The sequence below is a fragment of the Diabrotica virgifera genome, chromosome 2 (assembly GCF_917563875.1).
Source record: "Diabrotica virgifera virgifera chromosome 2, PGI_DIABVI_V3a".
NCBI classification, from domain to species: Eukaryota; Metazoa; Arthropoda; class Insecta; order Coleoptera; family Chrysomelidae; genus Diabrotica; species Diabrotica virgifera.
The window spans coordinates 86,863,168-86,886,552 of NC_065444.1; the positions used below are offsets into that span (position 1 = coordinate 86,863,168).

At 34.3% G+C, this 23,385-nt stretch overlaps 1 protein-coding gene across 2 annotated transcripts in view; it reads right to left on the minus strand.

The window, feature by feature from the left end:
• The window catches only part of LOC114331819 (protein croquemort), a 317,116-nt gene that overhangs the window by 267,717 nt on the left and 26,014 nt on the right, over window positions 1-23,385 (minus strand). The window contains exon 1 of one of the 2 annotated variants that reach the window (XM_050643841.1): window positions 15,903-15,921. The exons of the other annotated variant lie outside the window; for it this stretch is intronic. The gene's annotated coding sequence lies outside the window, so the exon portion shown is untranslated. Of the gene's footprint in view, window positions 1-15,902; window positions 15,922-23,385 lie in introns of those variants that run through there. 2 annotated transcript variants of the gene reach the window in all.

Genomic DNA, 23,385 nt, shown 5'->3' on the forward strand with positions numbered 1-23,385 from the left:
CATGCGAATTATCTAGAAAAATAGCTTTAGGATGAGCAGTGTATGGCAAACTAAGAGACGTGTTGAAGGAAAACATCCCAATAAAGCTAAAAAGAAAAGCATTTATAACCAGTGCGTACTTCCAGTGCTCTCTTAGGGAGCAGAAACACTGACATCACTGGCGAAGAGTCCATGTAACCACTGTTACCATTGGTAACAGAGTAACAGTTAAAAATTTTGCAAATAAATATTTTATGACTACTGTGAAATAATTCCATTTGACTAAGACCTTGATGAAGTCACTAGTATATGTCATAATTAAAAAATAAAAGTCGACCTGTTTGAGGACTTCGTTCCAAAATCGCTCAATCAGAAATAGACCAGGGCGCATCTGTAAAAATATTAGTACATTTGGACGTTGAGCGGTGACTCAAAATTTTTTTGCAAAAATTGCTTGAAAATAACTCAAGTAATAATATTTGAGTTATCCTCCCTCTCAAAAAGGTCCGGAACATTGTTTAAATAATCAAAATGTCAAAAAATGAAGGAAAAATTCGATTTTTTTTCTTCATTTTTTGATTATAACCTTAGAAGGAGAAAACCATTTCCGAGAAAAGATGCACCGACATCAAAGTTGCGTAATTGAATTTCCTACAATATAGAATTGGTTATGAATTTAAAAAATAGTTACCCTTGTTGCAAAATAGCAATAATTGCGAAAAAAAAAACTATACAAAAACAAGTATTCGCATTTTTCAACCATTCATGCTACACTTAGGACCTTCATATTTCACCTAGAAAAACTTTATGAGACGATAAAACAATACTGTAAATTTCATTAAGATCGGTTCAATAGATTTTGCAAAATAAATTTTGAAATTCAGCTTTCGCAAAAAAAATTATTTTTTTTAAATTTTACAGGACTGAAGATAAAGCAGATAGCAAGTTGAAATTTTTTTTGCTCATAGAAGTGTACTGTACCTTTTATTTGCAATTTGCAAAACTAAAATCGATTAACTACCACGGCGTCAGAAATTTTTTTAAATAAACATTAATTATTGGTGCTACGCGTAGGACAGCGGATAGTTTACTCTGATTGGGCTTTCCAATGACCTTTGATAATGATTGATACATTTTAATTTTTATTACATTTCGATATAAATAAATAAATTTGTTTATTGCAAAATAAAAACACATATTCTATCCTTTGAATAACACTTTTTTTTAGCAAAAACTTTCTTTGTTCATATATTTTAACTTAGAGAATAAAAGTTTATTATTTTTAAACATATGCAATTGTTTAAACAATATTTCATAAACAATAATAAAATTAGTTTGATTTTTGTGGAGTTAAAATATTAAAATACAACAAAATATAGAGTAAGAAAATAATATATTAGATAGATTGGAAGAAATTTTGGTGGAAATCAACTTGTGTGAATCGAACACCGCTGTCCTGCGCGTAGCACCAAAAATTAATGTTTATTTAAAAAATTTCCTGACGCCGTGGTAATTAATCGATTTTAATTTTTCAAATTGCAAATGAAAGGTACGTACAATACACTTCTATAAGCAAAAAAAATTCAACTTGCTATCTGCTTTATTTTCAGTCCTGCAACATTTAAAAAAATGAATTTTTTTTGCGAAACCTGGATTGCAAAATTTATTTTGCAGAATCTATCAAACCGATCTTAATTAAATTTACAGTGTTGTTTTACTATATAATAAAGTTTTTCTGGGTAAAATATGAAGGCCTAAATGTAGCACAAGTGGTTAAAAAACGTAAAATGCGAATAGTTGGTTTTGTATGTTTTTTTCGCAATTATTGCTATTTTGCAACAAGGGTGACTATTTTTAAAATTTTTAACCAATTTTATATTGTAGAAAATTTAGTTACGCAACTTTTATGTCAGTACGACTTTCCTCAGAAATGAATAGTTTTAAAGTTATAATCAAAAAACCAATAAAAAAATCGAATTTTTCCTTCATATTTTGACATTTTAATTATTTAAACCATGTTCCGGACCATTTTGAGTGGGAGGATAACTTAAATATTATTATTTGAGTTATTTTCAAGCAATTTCTGCAAAAAAATTTGAGTCACCTCTCAACGTCCATCTCAAAACAGATGCGCCCTGGACTAAAAATAATGAATTTATTCCATTTGGCTTTGCCACGCTGCTGTACCATACAAGTTGTATGGTATTGGATTTTGACAAGAGTCAAAGACTATGAGTCATGCCCATTCAGTACACAAGTTTACGTGAAATTTTGAAGGTCATAGCTCTTGTTAAAATCCATTACCTATACTTAGTAATAGACGAAAGTAAATAGGATTTTCAGGGTATCGCATAAGAATGATAGACTCTGGAGAGACCCAAGACGAGAGAGGAGTGTGGTTCAATGAGGGCGTGTCCATTTTTAAACAAGCTGAAAATGCGAGATTTTATAATAACGAAAACTTTGTTTATTTACGTATTAAATTAATAATATGGAAAATTACTATTACGAAAAGCTGTTTAGAATTAAAAATTATGTTTTAATTTGCAATTATATCATTCTAATTTAAATGTTGTGAACTATAAAGATACTTTACTCAAAATTCATATTTTTTATATACCTCGTATAAAATTAATAAAATTTTGTATGTGATGGTTGCATCATAAATCTTAGACCATGAAGAGCTTTTTATGAAGAATAACTTTTTTTCGTCAAATTAAAAATGCAAGAGTTATAAATGAAAATTTTGATTTAAAATAAACCTTATTTTCGTTATCAGCACCATCAAAACCTTAGGTTAGAAGAAAATTAGTCATTCACCACACTGTGGTCACTATCTTGAGAAATAAGAGTTATTTTAAGAGTGCCACTCGTCTATAAAGTCACGTAATTTTTTTTATTGCTTACTTTGACTTGATATTTTCCAAAAAACTTCGTCATGAATTATATTTTATTCCTGTGTTGGTAAAAATTTTAAACTAAAAAGTTTGTCACTCAACTTTTTTAAGTAAACATGAAACGAACGAAATCTGACGACAAAATGTTTAAAAATTAACAACTCCTCTTTTAATCTGTTTAAACAGTTTGAAGAAAGCACATTGTTATTTAAATACTTCAAAGATGACACAGTAAAATTTTTAAAGGAAAATATTTACAGTGACCACAGATACAGCGAGGTAAAGTCGAAAAATCATTAAAATTGATTTTTCGCATGTTTGCAAAAATTTTTATTTTTTAACATGTAGGTACCACCAAGTCTAGATAAAAATAAACCTCATATTCTGATTCAGCGGTATCGAAAATATAAAGAAACACCAAAATTGGTCATTCATTTTAAAGTTGATTTTCGTGGTCGGTATAACGTAATTTTAGGAGTTGCTACCGCTCGCCTAAAAATGGAACAGTCTATTTATCATTAAAGGGGAGGCCGTATCCTCGTACAAACTTTTGTTGTTACTACATTATTGCTTTCAAAATATACTCAAATTGTATTTTTAAACATCTTATTTATTTTATATAATAATTAAATTCACTATAAAATGTCATTTATATTTTATTAATAGCTAATTTAAAATTTAGTTCGACATTCACGAAGTGTCAAACTTAAATGTAAATACCAAATATCCTATGCTTTTCTTAACAAATTCAGATTAAAACTAGCCTACTTACTAATAGCAACGATTTCAGATGACGTTTAGTGTGTCGGAAGAAAATAAAAGGAAAAAGTGAATAGCCATTTTCTAGCCATCATATTCTAGTCCAATCAGAGAGTGCAGCAAGCACCTCTACCTGTTTCGAAACCTATTAGTCTCTCATCAGGATGCACATATGCTGCTCTCTCTGATCCAACCAAAACAAACCCTGGCGTGCAGTCACGGATTGCAACGAACGAAATGGCATAGATGCCCTAGCGGCAACTGCTAGTAAAAGACTAAGTTTTCACTCTAATGGCATATAACACAACATAATGTTACTCTATATCCCACCAGACTGAAAACAATGGGAACCTTCTCTGGTTACACCTCCGAGGCTTCTACAATTTGCGCAAGCCATACGGATGCTGAGACTAAGAAAGATGAGGGAATTTTACAATTTATAATTCACGTCCCATCTGCTCAGCGCGGTAAAGTTTCAACGAAAATGGTTTCCTTTGTACTCCAATCAGAGTAAACATGTAAATCAAAAATGAATAGCCATTTTCAATTTCGTTGCAAAACGAAAATACAGCCGCATCATATTCTAGTCCAATCAGAGAGTGCAGCAGGCACCTCTACCGGTTTCGAAACTTATTAGTCTCTCATCAGGAGGCACATATGCTGCTCTCTCTGATCCAACCAAAACAAACCCCGGCGTGCAGTCACGGATTGCAACGAACGAAATGGCATAGATGCCCTAGAGGCAACTGCTAGCAAAAGACTAAGTTTTCACTGTAATGGCATATAAAACAACATAATGTTACTCTATATCCCACCAGACTGAAAACCATGGGAACCTTCTCTGGTTACAGCTCCGAGGCTTCTACAATTTACAAGCCATACGGATGCTGAGACTAAGGAAGATGACGGAATTTTACAATTTATAATTCACGTCCCATCTGCTCAGCGCGGTAAAGTTTTAACGAGAATGGTTTCCTTCGTACTTCAATCAGAGTAAACATGTAAATCAAAAATGAATAGCCATTTTCAATTTCCTTGCAAAACGAAAATACAACCGCATCATATTCTAGTCCAATCAGAGAGTGTAGCAAGCACCTCTACCGGTTTCGAAACTTATTAGTCTCCCATCAGGAGGCACATATGCTGCTCTCTCTGATCCAACCAAAACAAACCCCGGCGTGCAGTCACGGACTGCAACGAACGAAATGGCATAGATGCCCTAGCGGCAACTGCTAGCAAAAGACTAAGTTTTCACTCTAATGGCATATAAAACAACATAATGTTATTCTATATCCCACCAGACTGAAAACAGTGGGAACCTTCTCTGGTGACACCTCCGAGGCTTCTACAATTTGCGCAAGCCATACGGATGCTGAGACTAAGGAAGATGAGGAAATTTTACAATTTATAATTCACGTCCCATCTGCTCAGCGCGGTAAAGTTCCAACGAGAATGGTCTCCTTAGTAGTCCAATCAGAGTAAACATGTAAATCAAAAATGAATAGCCATTTTCAATTTCGTTGCAAAACAAAAATACAGCCGCATCATATACTAGTCCAATCAGAGATTGCAGCAAGCACCTATACCGGTTTCAAAACTTATTAGTCTTTCATCAGGAGGCACATATGCTGCTCTCTCTGATCCAACCAAAACAAACCCCGGCGTGTAGTCACGGATTGCAACGAACGAAATGGCATAGATGCCCTAGCGGCAACTGCTAGCAAAAGACTAAATTTTCACTCTAATGGCATACAAAACAACATAATGTTACTCTATATCCCACCAGCCTGAAAACAATGGGAACCTTCGCTGGTTACACCTCCGAGGCTTCTACAATTTGCAAGCCATACGGATGCTGAAACTAAGGAAAATGAGGTAATTTTACAATTCTTTTATGTGCGTCCTGACGAGAGACTAATAAGTTTCGAAACCGGTAGAGGTGCTTGCTGCGCTCTCTGATTGGACTAGAATATGATGCGGCTGTATTTTCGTTTTGCAACAAAATTGAAAATGGCTATTCATTTTTGATTTATATGTTTACTCTGATTGGAGTACAAAGGAAACCATTCTCGTTGAAACTTTACCGCGCTGAGCAGATGGGACGTGAATTGTAAATTGTAAAATTCCCTCATTTTCCTTAGTCTTAGCATCCGTATGGCTTGAAAATTGTAGAAGCCTCGGAGGTGTAACCAGAGAAGGTTCCCATTGTTTTCAGTCTGGTGGGATATAGAGTAACATTATGTTGTTTTATATGCCATTATAGTGAAAACTTAGTCTTTTGCTAGCAGTTGCCGCTAGGGCATCTATGCCATTTCGTTCGTTACAATCCGTGACTGCACGCCGGGGTTTGTTTTTGTTGGATCAGAGAGAGCAGCATATGTGCCTCCTGATGCGAGACTAATAAGTTTCGAAACCGGTAGATGTGCTTGCTGCACTCTCTGATTAGACTAGAATATGATGCGGCTGTATTTTTGTTTTGCAACGAAATTGAAAATGACTATTCATTTTTGATTTACATATTTACTCTGATGGGAGTACGAAGGAAACCATTCTCGTTGAAACTTTACCGCGCTGAGCAGATGGGACGTGAATTATAAATTTTAAAATCCCTTTATCTTCCTTAGTCTCAGCATGCGTATGGCTTGTAAATTGTAGAAGCCTCGAAGGTGTAACCAGAGAAGGTTCCCATTATTTTCAGTCTGGTGGGATATAGAGTAACATTATGTTGTTTTATATGCCATTAGAGTGAAAACTTAGTCTTTTTTTTTAATAAAAGGATTGTGACGTCACATTTTAAATTTTGAGGTTGGTTATCTCGAGGATGGTTAGATATATCGAAATGCTGTTTTCAGATTTGAATTCAGAGGACAAAACTACATAAGACTCCATCGGTAAATTGGCTCTAGGTATTACAGGAGCGGCGACGCAATAACACACAGACTTTGCGAATTCATAAACGAAAAGTTTTCGTTGACATTATTGGAAAATAAGGGCTAATAAACAAATTGATAGGTATATTATATAGCCGCTTGCCATCAGGTATCTGCGAAATACAAAATGTCTGCCTTGACAATTGAATTTGAACTATAGACTATAGGATATTATGTATTTAGCTTTTTTACAGGTCTTTTAGGCCCAGAGCTTTGTTGTTCTTTTCTATAGCTTTCTGTTACTTGTCAACTTCTTCCAGTCTCTTATTCCTTTTTCTTTTAGGTATTCTATTACCCCCTCTCTCCATCGCTGTCGTGATCTTTCTTTCTTTATTTTATAATTTGGTACTTTCCATGTTGTTTTCTTGACCACTCTGTCATCGTTCATTTTTTCTATATGGCCCAGCCACTGCAAACTTCTTGATTTTATTACACTATCTATTTGTGGTTCTTTGTAAATATTATAAATCTCCTTATTTGTCCTTCATATATACCCTTCCTCTGTTCTCTTCCCTCCTAATATTCTTCTGAGTATTTTCCTTTCCCATCTTCTTACTGTTTCTTTTGTTGTTTGGTTGAGTATCCATGTCTCACATCCATATATCGCTGTTGGTCTTATTATAGTCTTACAAATCCTGAATTTCGTATTCCATGACAGTTGCTTTGATCTTAGTAAATAATTCATGGCTCCCGTAGATCGATTGGCTTTATTAAATCTGGCATCAATTTCTTTCATTTTTTTACACTTGTTTGTTATCCCTGATTCTAGATATACAAATTCGTCGTATTTCCTCAAACTCAAACTCTCCTAATTGTGTGCTCACCTTGAACTTTATCCCATCCCCCCTTTCTGTTCCTACTTTCATAACCTTGCTTTTCTTTTGATTTATTTGTAGACCCAGCTTTTATGCTTCATTTATTAATCTTTCTGTTATCTCTTTCAGTATCTTTTCACTAGTCGCTACAATTGCTACATCATCTGCATATCCCATTAATTAATGACTCTTGTACAATACGTGCTCATTTCTTTTAAGTTGCTATTCCTAATGATTTTTTCTAGTATCATGTTACCTAAATATTAGCGTTGATAGTGGGTCTCCTTGCCTAAGCCCTGATCTGACTGCAAAATCGTCTGAGTTTTCTTGTTTTACTCTTACGCTGCAGGTCGTATGTTTCAATGTCATCGTCACCAGTTTCTTTAGCTTCGTAGGTATTTCAAATTCTTCAATAAAAAATTTTTCTATCTTGACAGAGTCGTACGCCTTTTTAAAATCTATGAATAATAGTATTGCCGGGATTTTATATTCATAGCAGCTAGTCAGTACCTCTTTCATTATGAATATCTGATCGGTTCTTCCTCTGCCTTTCCTTAACCCTGCTTGACATTCCCCTATCTTTGGTTTAACTACTATCTCCAGCCTGATTTTAACGATTGTCGCTATGTTATAGCAGTGATATTCCCCGATAGTTTTTTACACTCTACCTCATCGCCATCCTTTAAAAACGGCAATATTGTTGCTTTTTCCCAATAATTCGGCATCTGCTCCTCTCTCTATATGTCCACAATTAGTTCATACAATTTACGTTGGATCTCTCTGGCGGCATATTTAGTCTTTTAAATTGCTATTCCATTCTGTCCGGCGCTCTTATTGTTTTCAGGTTGCTTAAGATTGTTTCTACTTCTTCTTCTGTCGGTTCTTGTACTTCAATATCGTCTTCTCCTATTGTCTGCCATTCTTATTCCCCTGGGGTTTCGTTTAGCAATTTATAGAAATATTCTCTCCGTCTCTCTTTCATTTTTTCTTCGTCGCCTAATAAGTTTCCTTCCTTATATACACATAGTTATTATATCTTTTTTCCCTTCCTTAGCTTCTCTGTAAAAGTTTCTAATTTATTTTCTTTTATAGTAGACTTCTATTTTTTTACTCTTTGTTCATTACTTACTCTTTTCTTTTGTGTGTTTTTCACTTTTGTTCGCTGCTCCTTACATGCCACTTTTGCATCAGGTTGCTTTGTTTGTAATGCTAACATTCTTAGTTTATTTCTTTTTTTTGTTTCTGCCCTGCATTCTTCATCCCAGCATGTTTAGGTTTTCTGGGTAATCTTTGCTCAGTAGCTTTTTTTATTGTGTCCTCTAATTGTTTCCATTGGTCGTTTATACCCTCTACCTGATCATTTTCTCTTTCTTGGCATATCCGTTGCAATTATTTCTCAGAACTTTGTTGCACTATTGATCCCATCAGCTTTGCTACATCAAATTTTTTAATTCTAGTTCCTTTCTTTTTATTTTTTCTCTTTTCTCTTTCTTTTATCTTGACTTCTAGTCTGACTAGAAAGTGATCCAAGTCCATATCGGCCCCTCTACAGGATCTTACATTTTTTATGGCTGTATGATGTGCTTTATCATGTATAACTACATGATCGATTTGATTTGTCTTCCGTCTTCTCTTCTGTTGGTGCATGTACCCTTTTTAGTGAGATGTTACTTTTATCCTTTATTCCTAGGCAGCACGTTTTATCAGATATAGGATCAAACTTCACGATATTTCCCTTCAATTCTTTTTTTACGAGAAAGCCAACTCCATAATATATCCTTGTTTCTCCTCCACTTGTAAACAATATAATCTGTCAGCTTCGTATTTCTAGTTTCTTTTATATGGGTCTTTTGAAGTGCTAAAACGTCCAGTTTGTATTTCTTTGCCTCTATTTCCAGTGTTTTTATTGCACCTTTTTCATTCATTCCTTGTATGTTCCATGTTCCAAACCTCAAATGTTTGCTTCTATTCCCCTTATCTTTTTCCTAATATAAATACTCTTTGTCATTTTCGTTATCATGATTTGTCTCCGTGTAATTCATTAGTGCATTCTTTATTTGTCAATTGTTTGTTGTGTAATCGCTCTTATTTGCTGCCTCTACCAATTTGTTCTTTTCCTCGTCCCAAAACCTCGTTTTTCTGTATATACCAGATACGGATTTCCGTATATATAGTATAGTATAGTTGATCCAAAAGATGGCATAACCCAGACATCCAAAGTGAAAGTTATCCTTCAACACCACATTGTTCTATATGGTCCACACAATGTCCAGAAAAAAGTCACACCATTTTGAGGGTCGAGTTTTGGGGGATAGGGGGAAGAAGTCGGTAAATTCGTAGTTTTTTAAGTTTTTTGCCAATATTTCTAAAACTTTGCAGTTTAGCATGAACAATCTTCTATACAAAATTGTTCTACATTAAATTTGAAATAAAAAAGGCCCTATGCATAATCTTTCTAAAATGAATGGTTCCAAAGTTACGGAGGTAGTATAGTATAACTGGTCCAAAAAAAGGCCTAACCCAAACATCCAAAGTAAAAGTTTTCCTCCAACACCAAAATGTTCTATATGGTCCACATATTGTTCAGTAAAAAGTTACACCATTTTGAGCGTCCGGTTTGGGAGGGAGATGGGAGAGAAGCCGGTATATTAGTAGTTTTTTTACGTTTTTCGTCAATATTTCTAAAAGTATGCTTTAGCGTAAACAATGTTATATACAAAAATGTTCTACATGAAATTTAAAACAAAAAATGTTCTATACATAATTGTTATAAAATCAACGGTTCCAGAGTTACGGAGGGTGAAATGTCGAGGTTTTTGATACTTTTTATATTTTTTGGGCAATATTTATGATATAACTATACCAAAAACCCAGACATCCAAAGTGAAAGTTATCCTCCAACACCAAATTGTTCTATATGGTCCACATAATGTTCAGAAAAAAGTCACACCATTTTGAGCGTCGGGTTTGGGGGGGAGAGGGGGAGAAATTAGTAAATATAAAAAGTATCGAAAACCTCCACCCTCCGTAACTCTGGAACCGTCGATTCTATAACAATTATGTATAGAACCTTTTTTGTTTTAAATTTTATGTTGAATATTTTTCTATAGAATATTCCTTACGCTAAAGCATAGTTTTAGAAATATTGACGAAAAACTTAAAAAAACTACTAATTTACCGACTTCTCCCCGATCTCCCTCCCAAACCGGACGCTCAAAATGGTGTAACTTTTTACTGAACAATATGTGGACCATATAAAATAATTTGGTGTTGAAGGAAAACTTTTACTTTAAATGTCTGGGTTAGGCCTTTTTTTGGACCAACCAATTGTACTATACTACTTCCGTAACTTTGGAACCGTTCATTTTAGAAGGGTTATGCATAGAGCCTTTTTTATTTCAAATTTAATGTAGAATAATTTTGTGTAGAGGGTTGTTCATGCTAAACCGCTTAGTTTTAGAAATATTGACGAAAAACGTAAAAAACTACGAATTTGCAGATTTCTCCCCCCTCTCCCCCCAAACCCGACGCTCAAAATGGTCTGACTTTTTTCTGAACATTATGTGGACCATATAGAACAATTTTGTGTTGGAAGATAACTTTCACTTTGGATGTCTGGGTTTGGGTCTAACTATACCATACTAATACGACTATAGGATATTATCAGTTTTTTATACCTAACTTTTTTTTGGAATACCTCCAACGTAGCAAACTACAAAATATTGAGTTCTTAAGAAAAAAATTACGGAAAAGTATATACCAATTTTATACCAATAAAAAGAATTCAACCATGAATTCAACCGAAGGTTGCGAAAAGAATTATCTAGTTGTACTACAATAGCATGACAATTGGGAATATTTAGTCAATTGTGTCCTTATTATTCATTAAATGGCATGTCTTAGTTAAAGTATTTACAAAGTTCCTCCTAAGATAAGCGTATTTATATAGAGTTAAAAATGTATATCATTTAAACAGTATAGTCAACTAAAAACTTTGGACAAATGAACATTTTAGGAGATCTTAAAATAAATTTCGGAATGAAATTGAACCCTGATTTTAGCTTAAATACACAGATTAATCTCAATTTACAACTATAAGGCTTCGGTTACACGGGCGATTTTTTACGGCGCGATAATTTACGGCGCCCCTTGGTTTGACTACCTCCTCCACCATGAGGTGGAGGAGGTAGTCTACATATGAAACATATGAAATGATTTCATCTAAAATTGGTGGAGGAGGTAGGCAAACCAATGGGCGCCGTAAATTATCGCGCCGTAAAGAATCGCCCGTGTGGCCAAAGCGTACCCTCTGTTCAAACTATTGTGTGAGACTTTTGTGCGATGCCACATTATGCGTTTTGACCGGATGCGTTTCCACCGCATCCAGTCAAAACGCATAGGACAGGTCGGTCCGGTTGCGTTGGAAACAGATGCGTTTTAAGACATCGTTACGCGCTTACAAACTGCATCAGACAATGCATAGTGTGACAGGTCGATCCGGTTGCGTTGGAAACGGATGCGTTTCCACCGCATCCGGTAAAAACGCATAATGTGATATCGCACTTAGAGGAATAAGTAGGTATGGCCATCCAATATAATTCTTATTCATTGGGGAATTGATACCTCTATGGAAGGTTGTCACTCCATCTTTTGCGCGGTCGGTCGATACTTCTTCTGCCGATTGGTGATTTATCTCGTGCTATTTTGACCACACGTGTCTCCCCCATTCTGGTTATGTGGTTGTTCCATTCTTTTTTTCTATTTAGTGTCCATTCGTTTATACACTGTACGTTACATTGTCTTCTAATATCTTCGCTTCTCTTTCGATCTCTCAGCGTATTTCCCGTGATTCTTCTCAGTTCTCTCATCTCTGCCGTTTCCAGTAGTCGTTGTGTTGAGGCTGTATCGGGTCTTGTTGCTGATGCATATGTCATTATTGGTCTTACACTGGCTTTATAAATTCTTGTCTCCGCCTGCAGTTTTTTTGGTGGATCAAGTAGCTCGACAGAACTGTTGCCTGTCCCAAGCCCGGATAAGGGGGATGGGGTCTACAGCCAGGTTAGCACCCTACTGATAAACTTTAAAACCATACAGCTCATAGAAACAAACTCGGAACAGGAATGATTTTATTACGACGACCAACGCGAGAAAGAGGAGCACGAATTTATGAAAATGAGGAACATACTTCACATCGGTACTTGGAATGTGAAGTGTCTAAACACAAAAGCGCAGGAAATCACAAAAGAGCTTGTAGAAAAAATATACACATGTGTGCATTACAAGAGACAAAGAAAAAAGGAAAGGGTCAAATTATGCTGGAGAGAATGCAAACTAATTAATCTTTTAAATTTTTTCAATATTTCATTTATTAATTTATAACAAGAATATGTATTCTTCTTTAAAATAAGAGAGTTTAAAAAAATATTTAAAATTTGTACATTTTACATCACTTGATACAATTTACGGAGAAGGGTGGGGGTAAATTTTAAATTTGAAATAGAAACCCCGCTATATTTCGTGAAATAAATATGAGATTGAAAAACAGCATAGTACACGTATTCAATATTTTTGAAAAATCTCGCAAATGTCGCCAAAAAGTGGGGGTTACTTTAAAATATTAAATAGAAGCCCCCATGTTTTATTTCAGATTTGAATTCCTTTCGTAGAAATAAGTAACTTTCATTTGAGAAACTTTTTCGAATTATGGAAAGATGGCGCTATAATCGGAAAAGCGATTGCTAGAAATGGAAAATTAAATTAAAAAATGGTAAGTCCCTACTTAAATGGAAAACTTTACTTAACTTTTTTTGGTTATAGGACCTAATCTTCACAACCCAATAGTTCCATATAACGCTCGATTTACTGCAAATTAAGCATACTTTCCTCCCCTACTATTATGAGGAATTTTTATTAAAATGTATGTTAATTTTATATATTTATTTACCTTTGTGTTATATCGATTGGTATTAATAAGTCATAAATACATAGAAGAATACAAACATATTACATTTATTGAACGACCCTACGATCGAATCCTCTAACAAAGAGGAATCCTCTTTTTTCCGTAATATCTGATAATTTTATTCACAATTTAATATCGAATTAATATTTATTTTATTTTAATATTAAATTTAAATCGTCGCACAAACTTTTACCATTTCAAATTTTATTTCTGGTTTCTGAATTTATAAAATATTTTATTTTCGTAATGGAATTTTCTACTATAATAGAAGAGAATTTCAACGAATAATAGTAAGTAATTTATTGAATATCGAATTCTTGTGGTATTCTATTAATGCTGAATGTAACGTAGTTGTTATATTGATAGATTTAAATGGTTTTTCCTCATAAAAACTAATAGCCGAACAGATAAATTTGTAGATAACATTGTGGCACATGAGCATAAATGTATATTTCTGGTAAATTATAGATGGAAACGTCAAATTCTATAAATTATATGGATTTAGTTGGTATTTTATATACAGTGCATTCATAAAGCGTGGAAACGGTCTTCTATTATCTCGTGATAAATTATTTTCAGAGTACTGACAGGTCGATTTTTATTTTTAAATTATGATTTTTTGACGTATATCCCATAATAGTGACGTCATCGATTTGGGCGTGATGACGTCATAGATGATTTTTTTAAATGGGAATAGGGGTCGTGTGGTATCTCATTTAAAAGGTGAATTCAATTATCTATTCAGTAATATAAACATTAACATCATTATTTATACCGGGTGGCCAAGAAAATAATATTTTAATTAAATTATATGCGGTACAAAAAGATCACATGTAAAATATTTAACTCAAAATACATTTTACTGCTGACAGAAAAGAGAAAAAAATGTTTATTTAACAAATAAATATTGCTTTTCGCTTAAATTAAATGTTCAAACTGTCAAGAGGCAGGTGTGTGGCTGTTTGACATTTAATTTAAGCGAAAAGCAATGTTTATTTATGAAATAAACATACTTTTTATTATATGTGGCATCAGTAAAATGTATTTGGAGTTAAATAAATTACATACATTCTTCTTTTTGCGTCAATTATTTTAATTTAAAAATTATTTTTTGGCCACCCCGTATAAATAATGATGTTAATGTTTATATTACTGAATAGATAATTGAATCGCCTTTCAAATGAGCTACAACACGACCCCTATTCCTATTTAAAAAAATCATCGATGACGTCATTACGCCCAAATCGATGACGTTACTATTATGTACTATACGTCAAAAATTCATAATTTAAAAATAAAAATCGACCTGTCAGAGCTTTAACTTTGAAAATAATTAAGTCATGAGATAATAGACCGTTTCCACACTTTACAAATGCACTGTATAATTATTTTCAAAGATGATTGATATGAATTTGTTTATATATATTCAAACTTATTTTAGTTAGGATGAAGAAGACTTTTGTCAGGTTCGATAAGGACTCAGAGAAGACGGGGATCATAGTCAATGAAAGTAAGACTAAATGTTGTTAAATAATTTTTATGTGGAGAATTTAAAAAATTAATTTATGTCAAAGACCACGAGACCGTAAATTTTCATGACCCTGTACATGGTCAAATTTTGTAAATAAAATAATTTAGTAGTAAGAAGTGTTTCGCGGAAAAGAAAAATTTTAGTGGTAAAGTTTCTACGAACAATTTATACATTTCAAGAGAACGGACTACAAACGGTTGTTTAGAAAGTTAATGTACACCTCGGTATACATTGTATTCCATTGACAGTGTTTTCTAAATGGTTTCCCAGAAAGAAACGGATAGTAAACATTGCTGTTTAGTTCAGAATAGAGGGTTTTTCTAGATTGTAAATAAAATTAATTTTAATATCTCCTGGAAATTGACAAGAAAGAGTATAAAATATTATTTGTTCTTAAGAAAAAGAGTAGGAATATGATGTGTGGAGAATACTTGTGATTGGCTAGGATACCGATGGAAGGAGAATAGAGTGGTGAGTTTCAAATTGATGAGAGAAAAAGGAATTCATTGTGTAATTACCATCCAAAGCAATCAGTCCAGTTTGAAAGTAGTATTTTTGTGTAAAGTGTGTTAAATTGGTGACCGTGGAAGCAGATTCGTGTGAGACGAAAACGAGATCAAGTCGAGAAGTACAAACTCCTTGTGTCCGAATAGATTCCAATTTCTGTCTGGAACGAGTACCTAGCTGTATTATATAAACTTTGCGCGAGATACCGAGCTGAGGAAAAAAATCTTGGAATTCTAAAAATTGATATTGTTTTTATCGAGTCAGAGATTTTAATTTGAGGAGAGAATAAAATTGGGTTAAATTTGTATTTGTTAAATATTTCATTAATAATATTATCTTGTGTATTTCGTTTCAGAATCTCTATAAGACCTTTTTAATTTATAATGGTGCTGTGAGTTACTAAAAGCTGCATCATAGCTACAGTTTCACTGTGTTACAAACATAAAAATTCTTCCAATAACAATGTAAGGTACACCAGGAAACGTATTCCATTTAGAAAATAAAGATACGAGCATCACTTACCCGCTTCCCGAACAATCACAACGAAAACAAACTCTGGTGACCTGCTTTCGATTAGGCGATAATTTTAGACTCGGAGTATGCAGTTAACGCAATGGGAAACAAAAAAGTTTTAATTAATAGAGTTGTTTAACTAATATACTTAAAAGCCTATAAAAGCAATTGTACAAAGTTTATTAAATTCGCATATTATCGATAGTTATTTACATTTATTTGTTAACAAATACGCATGTGGCTTTTTTATATTTAATGTTTATTAGGCAATCTGTTATATTATAATATATAGGGTGTCCCGAAAAGATTGGTCTTAAATTATACCACAGATTCTGGGGGCAAAAATAAGTTGATTGAACCTCACTTACCTATATACAATAGTACACACAAAAAAAGTTACAGCCCCTTGAAGTTACAAAATAAAAATTGATTTTTTTTCGTTTATCGAAAACTCTTAGAGATTTTTTATTGAAAATGGACATGTGGTATTCTTATGGCAGCGAGATCTTATAAAAAAATTAAAGTGAAATTTGTGCACCCCATAAAAATTTTATGGGGGTTTTGTTCCTTTAATCCCCCCCAAACTTTTGTGTACGTTCCAATTAAATTATTATTGTGGCATCATTAGTTAAACACAATGTTTTTAAAACTTTTTTGCCTCCTATTACTTTTTCGATAAGCCAGTGTTTATCGACATATTTTGAATATTTGTCGAATCCACCACATATCTGTATATGGTTAAGTACGATTATAGAGACCTGTTAATAATCTGAAAATTTATTTATAATTTGCATTTTTAGGTATATTTTGAAAAAGAAGCCACGTCTCGATAAAAGGTGACTTGCCAAAAAAAGACTAAGAGGCAAAAAAGTTTTAAAAACACTGTGTTTAACTAATGGTACCACAATAATAGTTTAATTAGAACGTACACAAACGTTTGGGGGCTTTAAAAGAACAAAACCCCCATAAAATTTTTATGTAAATATATTAAAAAAGAAGCCGCATCTCGATAAAACTGGATTATCGAAAAAATACTACGAGGCAAAAAAGTTTTAAAGCGTTCTGTTTAACTAATGGTATCACAAAAATGAGTTAATTGTGACATACACAAAAGTTTGGGGGGTTTAAGGGAACAAAACCCCCATAAAATTTTTATGGGGTGGACAAACTTCACTATAATTTTGTTTTAAGATCTTCCTGCCACAAGAATAATACATGTCCATTGTTAAATAAAAATCTCTAATAGTTTTCGATATATATTAAAAAAATCGATTTTCATTTTGTAATTTTAAAGGGCTGTAACTTTTTTTATGAGCACATTTGTACTAAGGTAAGTTAGGTTCAATCGAACTATTTTTGACCCCAGAATATGTGATATAATTTATGACCAATCTTTTCGGGACACCCTGTATAATTGGCACATTTTATATTTCAGCTGTGAAATAATGACATGAAGAGATTGTGACCAGCACCACACATCTCTATAGGGTTAATATTAAATTACTGTATGTATATGTATACACATATTAACTTAGCTATTGTAACAACATTCTTTACTCTTCTGTAAGGATAACTTTCACTTTGGATGTCTGGGTTTGGGTCCAGTTATACCATACTATTATTTTTTCCATGATCTTAGACATTACTGGCATTAAACTAGTTGGTCGATATGAAGTGGATTCATTTGGAGGTTTTCCTGGTTTTTGTATAAGGATAATTTCCGCAATTTTCCATTGGATTAGAAAGTGTTTTAGCATTAATACCGTATTACACACTTGAGTTAGCATTTTAAATGCTTTGGGAGGTAGATTTTTATTTATAGACGAAGCAATAAAGCGCTAAAGTCGGCCTTACCTCCGAAAAAAAGGACAAGACGGATCTTAATAATTCTTGTTGCATTCGATTCGTGAATGCTCCAGGAAACTTTGTGACCCAGAGCCATGATATCATATTGAAAAATTGCATACAAAAAATGCATTCTTAAAGTGCATCTCAAACAGACGAAAAAAATACCAAATACCATTTTAACAAATATACCTTTTATAAAGGATTTTATAAGACAAAATAAAATTCAGAACTCGTCAATTATCGGCGAAAATAACTTCAGTTTTGTTACTCAGGGGTTTTTGGGGTCTCTGAAAACGAATATGACGTCAAAAGTGATCTCCGGAGTACCTGGTGCCCAGCGTACCTATTGTTTACCTCGTCTTATGAAGTTTTCGGCAAATTCATTAAAAATTATTCAAAAATCATTACTCGGGGGGTTTTTGGGGGCCGCTAACGAAGAATATGGCATCGGAAGTGATTTTTGGAGTACCTGGTGCTCAGGGTACATACTGTTTACCTCTCTTGTGGAGTTTTCGGCAAAAAATTTATTAAAAAATTAGTCAACAATAATTACTCGGGGATTTTTGGGGTCGCTAACGACGAATATGACATCGGAAGCGGTCTTCGGAATATCTGGTGCCCAGGGTACCTACTTCTTATGGAGTTTTCGGTAAATTCAATAAAAAATTAGCCAAAAATCATTACTAGGTGGGTTTTTGTGTCGCTGACGACGAATATGACATCGGAAGTGATCTACGGACTACCTGGTACCCAGGGCACCTACTGTTTACCTCGTGTTATGGAGTTTTCGGCAAATTCACTAAAAAATTATGCAAAAATCATTAGTCACGAGATAAACAGAAGGTACCCTGGGCACCAGGTACACCGTAGATCACTTCCGATGTCACATTCGTCGTCAGAGACCCCAAAAACACCTGATTAATGAATTTTGACCAATTTTTTAATGAATTTGCCAAAAACTCCAGAAAATGAGATAAAAAGTAGGTACCCTGGGTACCAAGTACTCCGTAGATCACTTCCGATGTCATATTCGTCATCAGCGACCCAGAAACCCCCAAGTAATGATTTTTGGCTAATTTTTTAATGAATTTGCCGAAAACTCCATAAGAAGTAGGTACCCTGGGCACCAGGTGTTCCGTAGATAGCTTCCGATGTCATATTTGTCGTTAGCGACCCCAAAAACTCCCGAGTAATTATTTTTGACTAATTTTGTAATATTTTTTTTGCCGAAAACTCCACAAGACGAGGTAAACACTAGGTACCCTGGGCACCAGGTACTCCGGAAATTACTTTCGATGTCATATCCGTCATTAGCGACCCCAAAAACTCCCATGTAATGATTTTTGACTAATTTTTTAATGAACTTGCCGAAAACTCCACAAGACGAGGTACACAGTAGGTACCCTGGGCAACAGGTACTCCGGAGATAAGTTTTGACGTCATATTCGATTTCAGCGACCCCAAAAACCCCCGAGTAACAAAATTGAACGCCGATAATATTGACGAGTTCCGAATTTTTTTATTGTCTGTTTGAGATGCACTTTAAAAATGCTTTTTTTATGCAGTTTTTCAATATTATATCACATAGCTCTGGGTCACAAAGTTTCCTATCCTGTTCACAAATATAATGCAAAAATAATTATTAAGATCCCTCTTGTCCTATTTTTCCCGAGGTTCAGTGCTTTATTGCTTCGATTATTATCTCACCTGTGATCTGTGATTAAGTTGTAGCCAGGTGCTTTTTTTTTGTTACCTCACCTGTGATTATTGTTGACTATGTGTTACGTGTGATACATCTTTGGGTGATACGTGTAGTGTGTCTTCTCTAGAAAACTTCTTCTAGGTTTTCGCCGAAAGTTTCTGCCTTTTCATTGCTTGTTCTGGCCCACGTTCCTTTGAATTTTCTAATTGGTGGGATGTGACGATGTTGTTGTTTTAATTGTTTAGTAGCCTTCCATAGCGCATAACCGCTGGCATCTGACGGCGTTAAATTTTCTAGGTATTCTTGAACGCTGTGATTTTTAGTTGTTTTAGTAGTTCCTTCAATTGCCGTGCTGCTCTATTGAGCCTTAACTTATCATCTGGATGTCTAGTTTTCTTCCAAGTTCTACTCAGATGCCTTTTTTCAATGAATTTTTCTTTTTACAATGACATTTATTGGACAATTAATTTTTTGTTTTGTTTGTGTTGGTGGAGGAGTTGTTTTCCATGCAGCTTCTTGAATCGTTGTTATGAAGTTTTGGATTCGTTTTTCTAGTTATTCTGGTAATTTTAATGATACGTTTAGTTCAATATTTGCTTCAACCATTTGTCTGAAGGCTTGTCAGTTGGTTTTGTAATTGTGCAACTTGGGCAGAGGCTCTTTCCTTAATTCCTGAATGTACAGTTGCTACTACAGGAGTATAATCAGACTCTTTATCAAAATTTGACTCGATGCTTAGATGTGGCTTTTTAATCACTAATTTGTAATTACAAAAAATTTATTATTTTACGAATAAACTGGTTTTCGCTTAAACTAAATCTTCAAATTGCAACCCACAACCCACCTAATTTGTATATTATTAAAACACTTGATGATGTTTATAAAGAAATATTTAGTACCGCTGTTCATTCTAATAGTAGACCAGGGCATTTAGCACTACAAACACCAGAATAAATTGATTTTTAAATACTGCCCCGAGAGACTTACAACTTTTTGCATTGTGTTTAGGATGTCAGGAAAAAAGTCTACTAGGTATAGATAAATGGGTGGAAATGCATAATTGCATTTTAAAGTTCATAAAATGCATCCAAAAGTACATAAACATGTCAAATTAATCATATCAAGAGCCGGAATTTGATACTCGACAGCTTTTGGGGTCGCTGAATACGACTACGACATCAGAACCGACCTCCGGAGCACCTGGTGCCCAGTGTCACTGCTAAGGCACGTCATGTGGAGGTTGAAGGGTCACTAAATTGATGCAAATAGATTACTTACTCCATCAGAACCGAACCCCGTTTGTCACTGTGACGACACGTCATCTTCTAGAGTTTCGAGGGTTTTCAGCATTAAATTGATGCAAACAGACAGTGCCAGATTAACCAACAGGCAAAGTGGGCAGTTGCCTAGGGACCTCGGTCCCAAAGGGGGCCTCGCAGGGCCCAAAACGAAAAAATAATAATTAGAATTAAATAAAAACTATAAATGTTGAAAAATTCAAATATCGAGCAAGACCATAAGAGTGATGGTGGACGTATAAAACTACATTACAATGCATATTTTTGTTCACATATAAAGTCCATATTGTGAGAATAAATCGCTAATGCCAATAGGAACAGTACTACAGATGAAAATAAGAAAGACGATTCGAGAGTGGAGCAGAAAAACGCAAGAGAAAGCAGGAGAAAGAAAAGACCCTTAAGCAAGATCGAAAACAGAACCAAAACTTACTTAAATTCAGCTAGTGAAGCTGCAACCAATAAAAATGCACATGACGAAACAGAAATAACTGAGTGAAACATACAGTAGCTTCCGCAACTGAAGAAGAAAAAAAAAACATGTAACGACAGTTCTATTCCAGTTCAAGAAGTTAGAGAACCAGCAACCGAAACTAACTTAGAAATTGAAGTTAAAGATAAATAATTGGGTCCTAAATTCGGAAAACGACATAGGATTACGAAGTGGCGGTTTTAGCCCGGGATATGGGGGGCAGGTGCCCCCCAGTTTTTACAGGACTTTTGTACTATGATCACTTTAGTAAACCGGTCACTCAAAATCTATTGTGACTTGCCCCCCAGTTTTTTGGTCTAGAACCGCCACTGGGATTACGGAATACAATAACTGAAGAAGTACGGAGATTTTGTATCGGGAAAGGTCTTCAGAATGTAAAAATTATGATGAAAGTTTTTCAGCATCAAAAAGAAATTTTGAAGGCATTACAATATTTTTTTCAAAATCTATGGTTTTTCGAAAATATATCAGTGGAACAAAAATTCAAAGAGATTGGCTAACGTATTCTCCCTCAAACAGAATATCGTATTTTGGGTTTGTTCAGACCGTGTAGGTACAACTTTTTTCAGCCTCTAGTCACCGTTGGGAAGTTATGATCAAATGCTTAAATGAAACTCCACTATAAATATCTGCGATTATAAGCGATCTCATTCGCCACGATCTAGTACTCAAAAGAATAAGCAGGACAAGATGGTCTGCAAGGGCACATGCAACAAGGCCTTTGTCTAAAGGTTACAACGATTTGAATCTGCTGTTCATACTTTTGCTGAAGACTCTAATCAGAAAGTTAAAACAGTTCATGAGGCTAAGTGTTTGTTGAAAGAAATGTAAAAAAAGAAACATTCATAATGAATGAGTTTTGGGCAACAATTTTAGAACGCGTCTACGCTGTCAGTAAATCATTACAGAGAGAAGAGAAGAGATTGAACTTCAAACTGCAGTTCAACTTCTAAATTCACTTTTGGAGTTCTTAATCCCAAAGACATAGTTTTGCTTACTACGAGCAGAAGACCTGCGATCTACAATACTCTGAATATTCCGACGCGAGTAAAGGAAAACCAGTAAGAAAAATACATTTCGATGATGCTAATTTCAATAAAAGTTTTTTTACAGTGTGGACAAAAGTTAAAAATTGAAACGTATCTACCAATGTTCGATAAGCTAATTACTGAGCAAAGTCGTCGGTTGACAGTGTACGGGTCAGTAAACTCAGTATTTGGTCTTTTGTATTTTGGGTGTTGTTCAGTGTGTTGGGTAAAAGTACATGAAAACTATCCTATGACATTGAATCTGAACTTAAAGATGAACTAAAGCAGTTCAAATGTTTTAAAGCACAGTTCAAGACTTGTAGGGAAAACTATTTCTGCTACAGAGTCATGCTGGGTTATTTCGCAACAGGCGAAATCTTAGACCATAAAAACTGATAGACACGCCGCAATGCTATTCTCTCGTCTCGAAGAGTGAAGCCAACATAAAACGATTCACACAGCTGTGCGTGACGTCAGTTTACGGCAGAAAACGTTTGCCGTATTAGAGATTAGAAGTGCTTATAATAGGCGTTGTAAAGTTTTTGAAGTGTTCCAATTTAAAAAATTTCAATACACTAATTTTTTAATTATGGTGTGATCTTGCAGAGCATTTAATTGTACGCAACGACAAAAAAAAAGGGGAAAACACCTAAAATCCAGTTTACAGCAGCATAATAAACACGCGATTTTTCAAAAAACTTAAGAATTTATAAAGTATCTTAATTCACTCAAATATTCCAACACTGGTGAACCACTGCATCTAAGCCAAAGAAAAACGGGTTTTATTGGTATGATCATTAATTTAAAGTCACTAATGCGAATTTGGAAAAATTACGTGAAGGATAATATGCATGGAGGTCTGAAGTATCTTTCGTCTTTCGGCCTATAAACTTTCTCAGGATCACTTAGAAGTTTTCTCTAGTTCTATTATAGGAGTCATGGAGGTTACAACAACAACCCAACGGCAAAACAATTTAAAGATGCATATAAAAGACTCTTAATGCACACAAGTGTTACATCATCTACCCAGGCTAATTGTATAGAACAGGCACCTTCCACATTTTTAGTAATGAGCACAACAAATACTGTGAAAATGAAACTGTTGATCATACTGATGAAAATA